Raw genomic sequence first — 19828 nt, 5'->3', positions numbered from 1 at the left:
AAGCCTTGTGTGATCTGCAAAAAGACTATTCAGTTCAGGCTAGGCTTCCTTGGGCAATGCTAGAAAGACAGATGACAGTAGGGCTGGGGAGGGAAGCTACAGCATCAGGCTGGAACATAGAACATGCAACACTCCTATAAGTATTGGAGTAAAAGAAGAATAGTTGAAAGCCTGTAGCACATCTTTGGCACAAAATTAAAAAACAAGAGAGGTAGCCACATTTTTTGCATTTTGGGTAGATTTACATAAATGCCCTAATACATGAGGAAATGACAGGGTCTCTTTTAGTCAAAGTCCAAAAATGTTTAGCTTTTCTGACTAGGGGGCTTATCAGGAGAAGATTAGTGATGTGGATGGAAGAGGGTTCTTCCTTCTATTGCTCCTCTTTTGGGGCCTTCTTTATAGACCCAGCATGGACCAGACTCCAAACAGCATATTTACTCGCTAAAAGAGATGAAAAATTGGACTGACACCCGTCTACTGACTCTTCTAGCAGAAGGGGCTGGTCCTCTCAGAACAGGCCCCACAACACAGATCTGTACTCAATGTAGGCGGAATCAGATCCTTTCCAGTGTTTCCTTTCCAGTCAATTCTGAAGGACATTTGGGTTCAGCTCCTCTCTGATTCTTCAGCCCTCAGGTCCAGCCTGAGGCAGCATGGCAGCTTCTAAAGAGGAGGGGCAGCCGCCCTCTCCCCCTGAGACCCCACTCTCCAGTTGAAAGACCCCGAGCACATGTGCCCTTGGCATTTATACAGTATCCCAGTAAGCACCTAGGCACTTTCCACTGCCAATCACCAAGGCTGTACTAAATGCCTGTGCACTTATTTGTCAGGTTTCCTCCCACTGTCCAATATGCCTCTCTATTGGACCAGTGTGAAACACTTCAGACAAGTTGAGCTGCACCTAAACACCATGAGCAGATCTCACTAGCAGATCCTGCTCTCTGGTAGGCAGCGAACAATATAGATTTACCTGGAAATCTCTCTGGTAAGCAGAAAAGATCCAAGACTATATTCCCTCTTCTAGCACCTAGGAGGGTGCTGCATACTGTTATATGCCCTCTCTGGTAGATGCACCAAGGCAAAAAAGCCTTACAAGGGCAACTATGGGCATCAGAGCAGTGTTGAGACTACATCTGTGTAAAGAGGTCCATATTAAGTGTTGCCCTCCACAAAAATTTTAAAGGTATCAGTCATTCAAACATTTTTGAATAAAAGTATGTTTATAGAGAAACCTGTGCCAAAAAATATAAAGACTGCAAATGCTGGCCTCTTTTGAAAACGCATACAGACAACCAAGATTTTTTTTATAAGCAGATGATTTGTGAAAGTATATATTATATATGTGTTAATAGTACTTGGTGGGCTTTTTAGTGTGTGAAAAATGTATATAAATGTATGTGGTGAAACACACAATAATATACAATGGTGATATAAAAACCACTTAGTTGGCAAAGTAATGTGATGTAAAGACCAAAAATTTGTGAAATTAATCAAATGAAATCACGGTTTGCTGTAAAATAAAAATATTAAACAGTCCAAATGTGCAGAAATAATCCACAAATGTGAAGAAATAAATGAAATTCTTCTTAAACTTCCGTGATGAGAAAATGTGAAAAACGCCCACACCGACACACCCAGAAGTGATGAAAACCAGTGGTGGCCATAGCTCTGTAAACAAGCACAGATTTGAGTTGCTGCTAACTGGACAGATCCTTTCAGCAAATCTGTAAATTGTCATTCAAGGCCTGCATGGCTGCCTATGATACATTGTGTGAGCCGATAGCTGCCGATCCCAACTGAGGGTGATAGGAGGAATAGCTGCAGTCTCAGCTGTTGACTAAGAAGCTGTTTTTTCTCCCCCATCTGGTAAGAGGCTTGCATTGGTCTTTGCACTGGTGGATCTGTACACTTGTGGAGGTGTTTACATTGAGATTAATTTTACAAGAGTATATTCTAAAGGCACTTATCTTACATCCGCCGGGTAAGGAGGCATTTCACAAGATGGATGGATTGATTATATGTTTTGGACTTTTCACCGTTTTTCACATTTTCTCATCACGGAAGTTTAAGAAGAATTTCATTCACTTCTTCACATTTTTGGATTATTTCTGCACATTTGGACTGTTTAATATTTTTATTTTACAGCAAACCGTGATTTAATTTGATTAATTTCATTAATTTTTGGTCTTTACATCACATTACTTTGCCAACTAAGTGGTTTTTATATCACCATTGTATATTATTGTGTGTTTCACCACATACATTTATATACATTTTTCACACACTGAAAAGCGCACCAACTACTATTAACACATCATTCACTATTATTCTGGGAGCAGCTTTCACAGATCAGCGCACTCTTTTTTCTTTACATATATTATATATGTCTCTCAGTACAGGTTACTTACCTTTAAAATATTTGTTGAAAGATAAGGAAGAACAGTCCTTCCTGTTTTATTAACATGTTAATTCAAAATTCTAATATATTTCTTCCAAGGCCATTAAAATCATGAATTCAATGAATGAACCTCAGCTACAAAATCCCATTGAGAAGCAGTAAATTATCTTCTTAGAGTGCATGCATGCCAGATGGTTGTTAGCATCTTGGAGACCAAATAGAAAAGTTAAAATGACAGTGATAGCAAATGTGAATAATTTAATTACTGAACTTGGAATGGCAAGATGATTGAGTTTGAGAGGTATTTAAAAATATAACCTTATGCTTAAATCTCCTTGGAAGTAGTATTCTTTTCCACAATTGGCATGTGATATTGAATACTAAAGGCAAGGTAGTTAGATGTAAAATCCTACAATTTAATCATCACCATCATTACAAAATGTAATGGTAACTACTTGAACAGAAATTGTATATACACAGTATCTCACAAAAGTGAGTACACCCCTCACATTTTTGTAAATATTTTACTATATCTTTTCATGTGACAACACTAAAGAAATTACACTTTGCTACAATGTAAAGTAGTGAATGTACAGCTTGTATAACAGTTTTTTAAATTTGCTGTCCCCTCAAAATAACTTAGACACACAGCCATTAATGTTTAAACCACTGGCAACAAAAGTGAGTATACCCCTAAGTAGAAATTACCAAACTGGGCCCAAAGTGTCAATATTTTGTGTGGCCACCATTATTTTCCAGCACTGCCTTAACCCTCCTGGGCATGGAGTTCACCAGAGCTTCACAGGTCGACACTGGAGTCATCTTCCACTCCTCCATGACAACATCATGGAGCTGGTGGATGTTAGAGACCTTGCGCTCCTCCACCTTCCGTTTGAGGATGCCCCACAGATGCTCAATAGGGTTTAGGTCTGGAGACATGCTTGGCCAGTTCATCACCTTTAGCCTCAGCTTCTTTAGCAGGGCGGTGGCCATCTTGGAGGTGTGTTTGGGGTCATTATCATGTTGGAAAATTGCCCTGCGGCCCAGTCTCTGAAGGGAGGGGATCATGCTCTGCTTCAGTATGTCACAGTACACGTTGGCATTCATGGTTCCCTCAATGAACTGTAGCTCCCCAGTGCTGGCAGCACTCATGCATCCCCAGACCATGACACTCCCACCACCACATGGTGTAGACCATGACTGTAGGCAAGACACATTTTTCTTTGTACTCCTCACTTTGTTGCCGCCACACACGCTTGACACCATCTGAACCAAATACGTTTATCTTGGTCTCATCAGGCCACAGGACATGATCGAGTAATCCATGTTCTTAGTCTGCTTGTCTTCAGCAAACTGTTTGCGGGCTTTCTTGTGCATCATCTTTAGAACAGGCCTCCTTCTGGGACGACAGTCATGCACACCAATTTGATGTAGTGTGCAGTGTATGGTCTAAGTACTGATAGAGTGATCCCCCACCCCTTAATCCTCTGCAGCAATGCTGGCAGCACTCATACGTCTATTTCCCAAAGTCAACCTCTGAATATGACGCTGAGCACGTGCACTCAAGTTCTTTAGTCGATCATGGCGAGGCCTGTTCTGAGTGGAACCTGTCCTGGTAAACCATTGTATGGTCTTGGTCACCGTGCTACAGCTCAGTTTCAGGGTCTTGGCAATCTTATTATAGCCTAGGCCATCTTTATGTAGAGCAATGATTCTTTTTTTCAGATCCTCAGAGAGTTCTTTGCCATGAGGTACCATGATGAACTTCCAGTGACCAGTATGAGAGAGCGAGAGCAATAACACCAAATTTACTCACACCTGAGACCTTGTAACACGAACCAGTCACATGACATCGTGGAGGGAAAATGGCTAATTGGGCCCAATTTGGATATTTTCAGTTAGGGGTGTACTCATTTTTGTTGCCAGCGGTTTAGACATTAATGGCTGTATATTGAGTTATTTTGAGGTGACAGCAAATTTACACTGTTATACAAGCTATAGACTCACTACTAGTGTCATTTCTTCAGTGTTGTCACATGATAAATATATAATAAAATATTTACAAAAATGTGAAGGATGTACTCACTTTTTGTGAGATAGTGTGTATATATATATAATAGCCCCCCCCCCCCCAAAAGGAGCCGCTGGAATTTGGGCCTATTTCCCCCTTTACAGCACCCACAGACAGGCAAAATTAATTTTCCACACTCTCCAAATAGCTCAAGAAAACTGCTCGGGTTTAGTTTTTTTGGTGTTTATTTTGGTAACATTGAACTTGGATGGGGATTGGGGTACATGGGATGCCCCAACTATGGAAAACTGTGAACTCCAATCAAGCGGTTGAGGACTTGCTAAACTTTCTGGCTGCTCTGATCTTAACTGAACTGTACTGCACCACATTGGGAGTAAGGATGCAGCTGAAACAGGGAGTAAAAGTCACAAAAAGTTGTGATGAAGACACAGCACCTGGCCATGTTACAAGGCACCTGGCTGCTCTAGGCCCAAAGTCTTCCACTGCACCTAAGGTACCCCCAGTCCCAGACACATGAGGATTGCACTTCAGACGGCTGGACCCTGGACTCTGCTCCCAGACTGGCAGGCTTCAGGATATTTATGGGCTCCTTCCCCACCATCTAGGCCTACCTTCTCAGGGATTGGTGGAAGCTCCATAAATATTCAGGCTGCAGACTCTATCCCCCCACCAACTATGTTCTAGAAAAATCCAGAGACTTCCAGAAGACAGGTGAAGGTAACAGAGCTACAGCCTGTGACGCACTGCACAGTCTTATATGTCTATACATGAGATCAGTTATGTCTCCAGTCATTCAATGGTTTGACGGTTTAGTTGAGAGAACATGAAAATGTGACAGTTAGAATTCATGGCATGCCGTAAATGGAACTGTCTTTGGAAACCATAAAATTTATGGATTTAGTTCCAGTTTAGATTGTGCACATGGTGAGGTCTGGTTAAAACATCTGTCTCTTTGTTGGTTACCTTCACTTCCTGTGTCTCTGTCACTAGAACAAGGAGTGCAGGTAAATCTATTAAGCACAAAGTCTCCACCCTAGTAATTGCTGTCTTTGTCCTGGTTGGGTAAATTTCCTCTAATTTTACTAAGCAAAGGCAACATCGACTGAAACCTAATAGATTATCTAGCATTTAGCTACTCAGAACACTGCCTAATAGCTGTTTAATGGCAGAGGGATTGACTGGCATGGATACAAGTGTATAACTGGATCACAGGTTCCTTACATCTGAAAAGGATAGATTATTCAGGCTAATAATCAGGTACAGTTATCGTTTGTAGATGTCCCCTAAAACATAGCAAATCTTATGCTCTGCCCCACTTTTATGTATTTATGTCTTGTATTAAATTGCATAAGGTTATCAGTTTTCTGTAGTATGCGGACATCTAGGCCAGTTTCTGGTCACAACAATTTGGTTACAAATGTAATTTTGGTATCTTCCTCTGTCTTTCCCTCCTGTTTAGAGTTAGTTTAGTCCTATCTAGAAACCCCTCCTCTTCCTCATCTCTTCCATGATGCCAACAGATAGGTGGCAGAATGACACATAATGGGGTTAATTTACTAAAATTGGAGAGTGCAAAATCTGGTGCTGCTCTGCATAGAAACCAATTGGCTTCCAGGATTTGTTGTAAAAAAAAAAAAAAAAATTGAACAAGCTGAAGTTAGAAGCTGATTGGCTACCATGCACAGCTGCAACAGATTTTGCACTCTCCAGTTTTAGTAAATCAAACCCACATTATCCTGCTTCAGGCCTCCCTCTGTGACTTAACCACTTGCCTACTGTGCACTTAAACACCCTTCCCATCCAGGCCAATTTTCAGCTTTCAGTGCTGTCACACTTTGACTGGCAATTGCGCGGTCATGCTACACTGTACCCATTTGAACTTTTTATCATTTTTTTCACACAAATAGAGCTTTCTTTTGGTGGTATGTAATCATCTCTGGGTTTTTTATTTTTTACAAAAAAAAAGAATAAAGACAGAAAATTTGGAAAAAAAAAAAAGTTTTTCTTATTTTCTGCGAGTAAATTTTGAAAATAAATTTTTCTCCTTCACTGATGTGAGCTGATGAGGCGGCACTGATGGGCACTGATAGGCTTCACTGATGGGCACTGATGAGGTGGCACTTATGGGCACTGATGAGGTGGCACTTATGGGCACTGATGAGGAGGTACTAATATGCCGCAATGATGAGCACTGATAGGCGGCATTGATAAGTGGCACTGATAGGCGGCACTGATAGGCGGCACTGATGAGCACTGATAGGCGGCACTGCTGGGCACTGAGAGGTGGCACTTCTGGGCACTGAGAGGTGGCACTGCTGGGCACTGAGAGGTGGCACTGACGGGCGGCACTGATGGGCAATGAGAGGCAGCACTGATGGGCACTGGCGGATGGCACTGATGGACACTGACGGGTGGCACTGATGAGCACTGATGGGCGGCACTGATGGGCAGCACCATCAGTGCGCACACTCAGTGCCCATAGTGCTGCCAGTCAGTGCTTATCAGTGCCTAGATGAGCAGGCACTGATGGGCACTGACTGGCAGCACTATGGGCACTGATTGTGGGCATTGATGGGGGACACTGATGGCGGGCACTGTGGGCACTGATGGGGGGGCACTGTGTAAGTTTTTTTACCTTTTAGTAATCAGGGCACTGGTGATCAGTGCCCTGATTACATGTCTCTGTGTCCCCGGCGCTGTGAGGCTCCCCCTTCTTCCTCACACTGCAGGCTCCATGTGAGGAAGGAGCGCCGGCGATGTGAGATGATCTCATATGTTTACATATGAGATCATCGCTCATTGGACGGCCCGATCACATGGTGAATGGCCGTTGTGATTGGCCATTCACCACGATCTGTGATCGGCTGTGTCCAAGGGACACGGCCGACACAGATTCTCCCCGCTGCGCGCTCGCGGGAGCGCGCGGGGGGCGTGTCACTGGGAGGCTGTTTAAAAACGGCCTCCCGAAAATTTGAGTCCGCGCTGCAGCCGTATATAGGCTGTAGCGCGGATGGGAAGCAGTTAAGTTGGGAACACACTATGAGAAAACTGGACGAAAATACCTCAATTCTGAATGATCCTTCAATTCTCTGTTCGATAATATACAGCTTTCAATAACCAATTCTGATTGTTAAATTGGATTTTTCTGGCTGGTGGGGGTGTGTGGAGCCAGCATGGCCGGATTAACGTAGGGGCTATCGGAGCTGCAGTGAGTCTAGATACAATCACCAGCCGCTACATTGCCTTGCAGACAGCAGACAGCCGAATTATAGGCAATACAGTAAGTACACAATCGCTGGCCGCCAACCGCCAGCCATTAACAATATTATTTGGAATATGCTGCACAGATCAGTGAAGTGCCCATTAGTGCAGCTCATCAGTGCCCATCAGTGCTACCTATCAGTGCCCATCAGTGCAGCTCATCAGTGCCACATATCAGTGCCCATCAGTGCTGCTTATCAGTGCCACCTATCAGTGCAGCTCATCAGTGCTGCCTATCAGTGCAACATATCAGTGCCCATCAGTGCTGCATATGTGCCCATCAGTGCCATATATCATGCCAATCAGTGCTACCTATCAGTGCACATCGGTGCAGCTCATCATTGCCACCTATCAGTACCCATCTGTGCAGCTCATCAGTGCCACCTGTCAGTGCCCATCAGTGCTGCCTATAAGTACCCATCAGTGCCACCTGGCAGTGCCACATATCAGTGCTGCCTCATCAGTGCCACCCATCAGTGCTGCCTATTATTAACCATCAGTGCAGCTCATCAGTGCTGCATATCAGTGCCCATCAGTGCAGCTCATCAGTACCGAATATTAGTGCCCATCAGTATTGCATATCAGTGCAACCTATCAGTGTCACCTTATTAGTGCCCATCAGTGCAGCTCATCAGTGCCAACTATCAGTGCCCATCAGTACTGCATATAAGTGTCCATCAGTGCCACCTGTCAGTGCCACATATCAGTGCTGCCTCATCAGTGCCATCCATCAGTGCTGCCTATTATTACCCATCAGTGCAGCTCATCAGTACCGCATATCAGTGCCCATCAGTATTGCCTATCACTGCAACCTGCACTCAGTGCTGCCTCATCAGTGCCACCTTATTATTTTCCCATCAGTGCAACTCATCAGTGCCAACTATCAGTGTCCATCAGTGCAGTTTATCAGTGCTACCTATCAGTGCCCATTAGTACCACCTATCAGTGCCCATCAGTACCACCTTATACGTGCTACCTATAAGCTTATACGTGCTACCTATAAGTTCCCATCCGTGCCAACTGTCAGTGCCACATATCAGCATTGCCTCCTCAGTGTTGCCTCATCAGTGCTGCCTATCTTTGCCCATCAGTGCAGCTAATCAGTGCCACCTATCAGTGCCCATCAGTGTAGCTCATCAGTGCCATCTATCAGTGGTGCCTTATCAGTGCCGCCTATCAGTGCCCATCAGTGCAGCTCATCAGTGCCCATTAGTGCCACCTATCAGTGCCCATAAGTGCCGCATATCAGTGCAGTCTCATCAGTGCTGCCTTATCAGTGTCCATTAGTGCTGCCTCATCGGTGCCCATCAGTGCCCATCAGTGCTGCTTATCAGTCCAGCTTATCAGTGCTGCCTTGTGTGGGGCTCCGCCCGCCGGGCTGCGTCATTAATTCACAGGGTTCTGTGAATGGGAAACTACAAGTACCAACAGCCTTTGTGGCTGTCAGCTTGTAGTTCGTACAAGCAGACACATACACTGACAAGTCAGCAGAAGCACTGCATGTCATCCACAATCTGCTGATTATGTGTGCAATGCTTTCCAGGATACTAGTAAAGCAAATATTAAATGCACATTTTTTTACCTGCAAAAAGATATGCATTTATTTTCATTTGTTTTTAAAAAGGTGAACTTTATATATATATAAAAAAGTATAAACTTTAACCCCCCGCCCCCGCCAAAGAGTTACCACTTTATTTCCATAAAAAGGCCCACCAAAATCCTCAGTACCAGGCCCATGATGCTCTTAAACCATCCCTGTGTGGAGGGGCACTGTGAGGAGCAATATACAGTAGGCAAAGGTAGACTGAAATATCAGTGCAAATAGACAGTCCACATTCCTTAAATGGAAGTTGGAGAAAAGCAATGCTCTGATTTCACTATGCAGAAACCTGCCTTGAACATTCTGTTTAATGCAAACATACACAGAAGGTTTTCTTTAAATGGTTGTAGACTTAGAAGCTCTGCAATTTGTAGCAGTTAGGATTTGGGCTCTCTGGAGTATAATCTAGTAAATGTAATTAGCTTCTTGTATGGAAGATGGACCTCTAAGTATAGAAGTAAGGAGAATCCAGGGAATTATATTTCACTGCTCTTTTGTTTAGGCGAAGACAGGTAGAACTCTCTATACTACATGGCACACAGAGTGCATCAGCAGTATTTAGTAGGCATACATTGCTGGCCAGTGGAGAAAAATACCCCAATGTTAGTTGTGGGGAAAAAAAGACCAGTGGTGGCAGAGGCGTAACTAGAACCTTCAGGGCCCAGGTGCAATAAGCCACGAAGCCCCCCCCCCTTCCATCTGAGATCTAATCTTCCAGTTCTGGGAGGGTGCCAATGGACATTCCCCCAGAATCCTGCCTTCCCCTTGCCCCCTGGGGGATGTATCCAGCATGCTCTGTGACTGCTGTGTCTTTCGGACAATCACAGTGGCCCTTTACCATGTGTACAGCTGATCACATGTAAACAGACTTGTCAGTTATTGGCACTCCTTTCTTCCCCTGTCTGTGACTGTGTGAAATACAGTATACATTTTATACATATGTTGTTTCAATAAAATATTCCTTTTATATAATTTTTGACTATTATATTAGTCCAATGACGGTACCCCTCTAGAAAGTCCCCCTCCCTTTGCGCCCCCCTTTCTATTTCCATTTATGCATATTGGGATGTGGGTGCCCCTTCTTTTTCTTAGTATTTTTTCTATACTTCCATTTTGAGTCTGTCTTCCTTTTTACTATTTTTGGGTTTAAAAACACTTTGGGGGAGATTTACTAAAACTGATTCACAGTGAATCTGGGGCAGCTGTGCATACTAACCAATCAGCTTCCAACTTCAGCTTGTTCAATTAAGCTTTGACAATAAGCCCCTCTTCACATCGGGGTAATTTGACATAGGATTTGCCAAATCACAGCCTATTGCCGGCAACAGCATTGTCCAAATCAGTGCGATGCCAACTTTACAGTGCCGTACTGATTTCCAAAAGTAGTTCCTGCACTACTTTTGGCGACTCGGGGGGCGACTTCAATAGACATCTGTGCATGAACCCACACAGATCTCTTTCAAATTGCCCACAAACTGGCAATGTGAACGAGGGATAAAACCTGGAAGCTGATTGGTTACTATGCACAGCTGCACCAGATTCTGTGAGCACCAATTTTAGTAAATCTCAGTTTATTAGTTGCACCCTTGGCACCTCAGTCTGACATGGATCCAATGCAATGAGGGTAGTATCTATGAAATGCAACTTTTCTTAGTATTTCAAAAATAATCACAGATACAATTGATATACATTCACCACTTAATTGTCATTTTTCTTCTAACCCTAAAAAGTGATGTAGACCGCAATACGGAAAAATCAGCTTGATTTAAGTAATTTTACTATGTGCTATAAATCATGTCTCAGCCCTCTTACCATAACATTGTTACAGACTTCACTGATATAATAATATATAATGATCTGTTATCTGTCAACATGTCAGCCGGGACAGTGCGCAATCTAAACTCAATAGTAATGTCCAGGTATACATTACTTAACTTACAGAAACATGATCAGCGCCTCTCACAGTCACAATATCCACAATGTTTGTCTACAACGGTTCTTCTGTAACTGACAAGGTGACAGCAATTGATACTGAAAGACAAGGACAGAGAAGGAGCTTTAAAAAAGCCGCAAAGTACATACGGTAAACAACAAATGTCTATTTAAAAGAAATCCATTGCACATTCTCGGCAAAGCTCTCATTGCTGTTTGCGTTACACAGTATATTCCTGAATAATTTTTGACATGGTTTTTCTATTTTGCTAGGATAACATTTTGAAGTTTCCCCAAGATCAGTGATAGTTACAGAAGTGTAGCTCAAGCAAACCATTTCTGAAGTTAGCTGGATTGACCAAGTTAAGCAGTGATTGTTAAAATAAAACTAAAGGCAAAACTTTTTCTTTAGTTTTGGACACAGCGCAGAGGGATTAGAATATGTGTCAGTTTTTATTGCTGTATGTGCCCCCATTAGGGAGATTCACCCTCTTTTTGTCCTGTTTACTATTATCATTGAAAGTGAAAGTATAAATTCCCCTTGGTGTGGGATTTTGAAGGCACCAAGTACCAAATAATGTGAATAAAAATCAATTTTATTATGTTAGCATAAAAACATCAATGCTATATGATAAAAGAAAAGGAATTGGCAGCACTCCAGTTTGAGTCAAAATCCAGATTTATTGACTGGACATCCAAATATGACAATCGTGACAAGGTAGATGCGTTTCACACACCGACTGTGTGCTTAATCATTACTTTATCATTACTTTTATCATTACTTAATCATAATAACTCTTCCTGATTTCTACTTTTCAATGGGTGAAAAAAAAAACTAATGTTTACAAAATGCTCACAATATAAAATATTTACAGCGTATGTGAAGCCAAAAATTTGTTTTCCCCCCAAATACAGTACATCAGGCATTTTCTTCTTTGACTACCAACAATTACCATTTTTACCCACTGATCTCAGGACATTTTTTTCTTCCCAGGGGCAATTGACTCCAGGACATTCCCTGATACTCAGTGGCAGAACTACCAGGGTTGCAGCAGTCGCAATTGCGACTGGGCCCTGGAGTTATGCCACTGTAGGGGGGGACCCGCCATTCTGCCACCGTGGGGGGGGGGGCAAATGCCCGTTCCGCCACTGTGAGGGTGCCCCCCCCACCATCCTGTCACTGGGGGGGGGGGGGTCTGCTATATGGACACGGTTGTACATGGAATGCACATACATATTACACCAATATTGATAGACAAAGAAAGGATTGACGTCCTCCACCCGACGCTTTTTGGGGCTTTCACAGCTCCTTCTTCAGGGATGTGGTTGGCATCAACCTTATAGATTCCATTGATGTATACAGCATTTCCATATCAGCATTTAAAAACAAGATCTAAGGAGAGCTGCCAGGTACGGTAGGTATGGTTAGTAAACAACACTTAGCCGGTGTAGCTACAAACCTCAGGAGAGAAAGGCCACATTTTATGCTCATTGATACTGGAGCCTTTCTGTCAGGCCTCAGTAGCCAAGAATCACACTGGTCGGGCTAAGTATTGTTTACTAACCATACCTACCTCACAGCCTTGTAAATAAAATGCGTTGGGTGTAGGACGTCAATCCTTTTTTGTCTATCAACATTGGTGTAATATGTATATGCATTCCATGTTCAACCATGTCTGTATAGCATTGATGTTTTTATGCTAACATAATAAAATTGATATTTTTTCACATTATTTAGTACTTAGTGCTTTCAAAGTCCCATACCAAGGGAAATTTTGTTTATGCCACATAAGTAATGAAGGGAAAATCTTCCGATAGGGGACACTAGTTCTGGAGAACTGGGGGTTCCCAAGGAATTTCTGTTAATGTGCAGGGATTTCCTCTCACTTCCTGTTTGGCTATGGGGCAGGAAGTAAAGGGAAATCTCTCCAAAGGGCACAAATGGCAAACATAAAAAATTAAATAACAGGGGTTATAATACTCCCTTACTCTCTTCAAAATGAAGAACAGTTTTGCCTATAGTTCTACTTTAACTTTTTGAATTAGTCATGAACACACCCACAGATGATCCATAGAGATGTGGTGATAACTTTACATTGCTGGATGATGTGACTGACAATTGATTTACATTGTGGGGCCTTGTCTATAATGTTGTTTATTGTAATTTTATATAATTGAAGGAATTTACAGCATTGCTGTGTTTATTTACACACAATTTTACTCTTTCTTGGAATGAGTAATAAGGAGTACTATTGTACCTCTGTACCCACTACCCCGGAGGGAGCAGATATTCAGGGCACCTTTTTTCTAAAAAACAAAAACAAGAAAGTTCAGTGTGTATAGGAAAATCATCCGATGAGCAGGTAATATAAAATCAATGTATGCAGCTCACCTTGCGAGTGGCCATGAAAACAAGGAATTTGTGTCCCAGCTGACTTAATTAGCAGGAATCCACAGTAAATTTCCAAGAGGTCTTCAAAAACACATGTAGTGCCCTTCCAAAAGTTTAGTTTTTTGGCTTCACTGTACTCAATGAAGACATTTTTGTTGACTGGTCAGGGCTTCCATAAGGTTAGAGGTTGATTGCTCTTGTCTGTTTCTGGAGGAAACTTCCAGAAAATAGAATAGATTTATAAATATTTGGAATGCAGCCTGTGTACTGGAGTTGCAGTTTGGGCCTCAGCAGGTGCTGGGGGCCTTGAGAATATATGCTAAAATGATTTTAGCTGAAGGGCATTACCTTGGAGTCTGGTCTGGAGAAGGATCTTTGTCTCCGTCACTGAAGAGTGTCACTTGGAAGCCATGTGGTAGCAGCTGCCCTGAGACCTTGTGAGTAAGACCTGGTTTTGGACTCTCAGGTGCGTATGTGCTAGAGGGAATTCAGTGCCAGAGGTTACTGCATGAACTGGGTCTGTTCTTACAGAGACCTATAATTACTGGCCATTCCCTCTTACCTCCAGGCAAGGCTGTTTTAAAAATATTTTGTAAAAGGTTTGTCCCCCTGTTGATTTCTGCTATCATTTTGGAGTATCCTAAATCCTTCAGTCCCCTCCTGCTCAAGTTTCTGAAATGAAAATCCACAAAAAGACATCCCCTAGACCAGTGATAGCGAACCTTGTCACCTCAGATGTTTTGGGACTTCATTCCCCATGATGCTCATGCAATCTGCAGTCTATCACTGCCCTAGACTGAGCTTGTGTTGTCAGTGTGCTTGGAACTGTGTCTGTAGCAGGCAGCCGCTGTACTAGCAAGGGAGACCTGGGCATCTTCTCAACGGCACCTCTGGGGAAGAGCACTACACACCTCCTAAGATTAGGTGTACAACGCACAGTATCAATGCTACTGGGCTTTGGTAATTCATAAAGTGCAGAATAAGGACATGAATTTGCAGCAAAATCAATTTAGCTGAAACCCCTCTGCTCATCCTGATTCAGGAGGTGTTCAAAACACAATACAAGTATGAAATGGGCTGCATAGTGGCTTTGAGGGTTGTGTCTTGCAGCAGCAGGATTCTCAGTTTAATTTTCACCAGGGCACATAAAGCTCATATGTTTTATCCAACATGACCAAACGCAATGATATCTTAATTACAGAAGGTTCAGACCCAGAACTGGTCCTGGAAAGTGTTTACAGGGAATTATTTGATTGGTCCTATGTGCCCCGTGAAGTGCATGGTACTATTTATGAACTTTATAAAAATATATAAGATCACCTATTCAGAAATTACAAAAATCTCTCTATTTCTCTTTTGTAAGAAGAAGGGGAGGGGTCAACCATGTGTAGCACTGCCCCTGTAGGGACTGCTGAGTATTAACTCTGCAGGCTCCCCTGATTGCCAAAACACAGTTATAAGTAAATAAAGTTCCTACATTCCTCTTGGATCTTCACTTCAAAAACAGTCTAGGGGTATTGGGATACTCCAATTTAACTATTTACAATATCTGAGGACTTCTATCTTCGCAACTCCACTTGTCCTGCCACTTTAGATGAATGGGGTTAAGTCGACTAGCCATTAAGATGACTAAATGAACAATATCTTATCTTCAGGATACTCTCCCTAGCATCCTCTTTCTGCTGACACCCGTCCACTGACTATACTATGAGCAGGGGTGGCCACCCTCAGGTCAGCCCCCTTGACAAGAGTTCCTGTACTCACGATACTGCACAAACCGGATCTCCAGTGTCTCCCCTCTCAGTCAGCTTCCCTGGACCTCTGGGTTCAGCTCCTGTCGACCACTCCTCCGGTCCTCAGAACGACCTCCCCAAGAGCAATCTCAGCCCCACTGGAACACCTGGCTGTAATGTTAGTGTAAATAGCACAATTAAAGCAAAAAAAAAAAATGACAATAGCATGGAGTAATAGGCAAATATAAATATAATAAGTCAAACTACAATAACAATGACTAGAGGTTAATAGCGTAACCTCTAGGATCATATCCGATTGCTTTCAAGGAATTCCTCAAAGTAAATAACCCCGAGAACAGAGGTAACCAGACCTTGTTTTCTATGTCAGTTCTCTCCCTTCTTCACCCCAGCACCACAGTCCCAACAGGCCTGTTTAAACACAATACCTGATTCAGTGCACTGAATTAACCCACAACCCGAACCCTCTCATATAACGACTAGAGTCCTGACTGTGTAGATAGGGCCCTTCAGACTTTCGATGACGTTATGATGGTGAACTTGCTGAGATTTCTTTAACCTTCCTAGCGGTATTCCCGAGTGTGACTCGGGGTAAGATTTTAGAGCCAAAAGCGGTAACCCCGAGTCAAACTCGGGGTAGCGCTAGGAAGATCGCTGGATGCTGGAAGAGGTTTTACTTACCTTCTCTCCGGGATCCAGCGATGTATCCCGGCGGTGTGCGGCGGCGGATCTTCCTCCCGATCGTCTGCAAGCCCCGGCTTCCGTCTCCGGCGACGTGACGTCCGCCGGGGGGTGGAACCGGCGGCAAATTCGAATGTAAAACACACCAAACACACTGATACCGTTCAAAATAAAAAAAAAATCACATTACATTGCCCCCCAGTGCCCTTTCCTGCAGTTTTACTGTACTTTTTATGTAAATATATGTATATATATAGTAATACAGTATATGTATATATATATGTATGTATATATATATATATATATATATATATACATATATATATATATATATATATATATATATATATATATATATATATATATATATATATATATATATGTACATATATATATATATATATATATATATATATATATATATATATATATATATATATATATATATATGTGTATATATATATATATATATATATATATATATATATACACACACGTATATATATATATACATAATTCTTGTGAATGAGCAGCCCAAACCAACTGTATACATATTATATATATATATATATACACATACGTATATATATATATATATATATATATATATATATATATATATATATATACATATATATATATAATGTATACAGTTGGTTTGGGCTGCTCATTCACAAGAAATACATGCAAAATAATGGTACCGCTTTCAGCACCTAAAATCCAAAAGAATCATACCGCCAGGGAGGTTAATGGAGAGGAGAGAACAAAGTACATCCAAAGAGGACTTGGTAGATAGAAGGGACTCGAATGCTGTTGGTAATCTTCAGCTAAATCAGGCAGGTACTATCACTGCCAGAGTGTAACAGCATCACAGATTCTCCTAATCAAGTAAGGCAAAGCAACAACAGCAGTTCATTGTTCTGGCTTAGGGAGGATTGGGCAGGTGCCCTCTCACCAATCTTGTGTCCAGAGGCTCAAGGGGGAAATATCATAGGATCGATCCTCCAGGTTTTCCCAACTAGCCAACTCCACACAGAAACACCAAACGCTGACAGGGATTCCTGAAGGTGCACCCAGGGTGCTTTCTGTAGCCCTTGATGTCAGCTGCCGACCTCAGAGGTATAGCAGGTTCAGTCACACCAACACAGGCCCACAGCACCCTTCCCCAGCGTTCAGTCTTCCCCTCACCCCGTGGGAGCTTTCCCTTCTCCCGGGAAGCCTCCGCTGCAAGATTCCTCCTCTCAGTTTATGGACTGCTGGCTTCCGCGTGTCAAAAAAGCCAAGGAATTTCCAGTCACAACTTACCAACCAGCCAGTGACCAACCAAATTATTCTGTCTAACAGTATGCATCAAAAACAGGGGTTTAGTTGCACACATTTGCAAATACATGCATAAGCTGCAGGCCCTGGCAAGGCACCCTGTGATCTGCAGTCCCTAACTCTACCTTTAAAGAGTCTCCACAGTGGGAGCACATGTATTCTGATGGATAGATGGAGGACAGGTGACTGGAGGGAGCCCACCCCTTATTAAAGGCACTGGAACGCACTGAACACCCAGCACATTTCACAATGGCAGCAAAGGTGTCAGTACGTTACCTGACCAATATGCCAACAATAGAGAAAGTGGTCACTTCCCCCACATGCATTTGCCCTTTCAGTGACCTTGCTGCTAAGTCCAGTTTTAGGTGAGGGAAGTGACCACTTTCTGTATTGCTGGTTTCAGTACTTTCAATCCTGGAGATTACAATGGGACGGCCTGGGTTGGGGAATACATATCCCAGAGTTCCTTGCAGTTCTTCAGTTCTCCCAGGATTGGCCAGCCCCTCCTGCCAATGGAGAAACAGGGGAGGGCACTGAGTGTCTGTGAATATGTCTCTCACTCACTGCACAGTGAGAGAAGGAGAGGGAGGGGGCAAATTCCCCCGCAGCTGCTGGCAAGCTGTGTGTATTCTTCTTAGCCTGCCTGTGCATATAAATGAAGGGGGGAGATTAGAAGTGTTTTCAGTGATTGTGTTTAAACCTTTAATATGAATTCCACAATGCCTTTACCTACATAGGTAAATGAGGGTTTGTTTTATAGTTTATATTGTTTTACATTTTAAAATGCATAGTTTTGGCACAGGTTCACTTCTTCAAAGCAGAACTTCACCCATAAACACATTTTTAGCATTCCCCTCCATCTAAAGTGGACCATTTCCCCCCGTTCACTAAAAATCACAGCTGCATACTGATATGAAATAATCTTGCATTCATTAGTTAACGTTTATTAGTTTCATTCATTAATTAAAGGCAAAACTTAATTTTTTATTTTTGATAGAGGGGAGAGAGAATGGAAAATAAAAATAATATACGCAAAGAATAAAAAGTCTACAATTATCTACTGTATATGGCCACTGTGATTCTGCCTGTGATTCCAAATCTTGCCAAATTGTGCAACATGCAGTTGGGTGTTATTTTTTCTTAATGGCACCCCAAATGTGGTATGATTCTGCTGCGAATGCTTTGCAACAGTACTGCGTGGCAATTGCGGAAAACCACACACACGAAAAAGTTAGTCACCCAAAAAAGGTGCAGGAGCTTCTTTTGGGCGGCGATCGCTCATAAGGCAGCCCATTGAAATGAATGGGCTGCCCTATGTGCAACACACAGAAAAGCACGTAAATCAAGCTTTCAAAATCGCAAGAAGGAACGCGCATTCCCACAAGGTAAAGTCTGAATGGAGCCTAAGTATCTGTTTGCAGATTGTCATTACTTAACCTTTCTGGTGCCTTTGTTGTAATTTTTATAATAAGGGCAAAGGGTGTCGTTCCATTTTTTACCAAAAGGTTTACTATCTTTTCTTCTGCTGCACTGCAGCACTTCCTGCTTTCTGTCCTAGGCCAGAATGATGTCAGGTCCTGCTGCCTCCATGATTAGCCGTGGGGCCCATGCTTGCTGCGAGATTGCGCACATGCACATCTGCACACGCACAGGTTTGTCTGTGCATGCGCAAACAAGCTGCAAAGCACCCACAGGGTTTACTGCCAGGAACTGGCGTGTGTGTGCGCACATATGTGGAAATGTCCTGTGGATACACAGATGAGACACAGCTCTTTGAGACCTGATAGAGACCTGCTACATATCAGTGTATGTGCAAGATAACTAAAGATAGTGGGGCTGAAGTGAAGTGGAAGATAACAATATTCTCCAGGTAAAGTTCCACTTTAAGTAACTACCCATTTTAATTTTAGTTTGTCATCTATCAGTAGCAGTGTCTGATTAGTTACAATAAGTGACTGAACACTCTTTCACTAATGAACACAATTGTAAAAAATGTATTGTAGCTTGTGAGCAGAATTAGTAACAACAAACTGTATGTCTTCTTGAAGCATATGATGTTTCGATGTCACTGCTTGCATGTTTTTCCCATTTTCTTCCAATGTTGATATAAATCCTCACATTTCTAGGTGCTATAAATTCTTGTGATATTCTTAAAGATGATATTAACCCACTTGCCAGATGACAGTATTTTGATGAATTTTATTAGTATTCATAATTACAATACAGATATCACACTTCTGTATTGAGGAATTCTCCAGAACTTTGATTGCATTAAAAGAGAATGTATATTATTTTCCATATACGTACAAGTAAAAGAGATCCAATATAAGATAATATAAGACATCCAATATACTGCATATCCACATATTGATCCAAAATAATATATGTGTTGACCACCTCCAGTCAAAGTTATGCACAGCAGGTGGGCCTTACTGCCAGATGGATCTATTTATGTGTC

The sequence above is a fragment of the Pelophylax lessonae genome, assembly GCF_965119305.1.
Source record: "Pelophylax lessonae genome assembly, chromosome: 6".
NCBI classification, from domain to species: Eukaryota; Metazoa; Chordata; class Amphibia; order Anura; family Ranidae; genus Pelophylax; species Pelophylax lessonae.
This window is presented reverse-complemented; position numbering follows the sequence as displayed.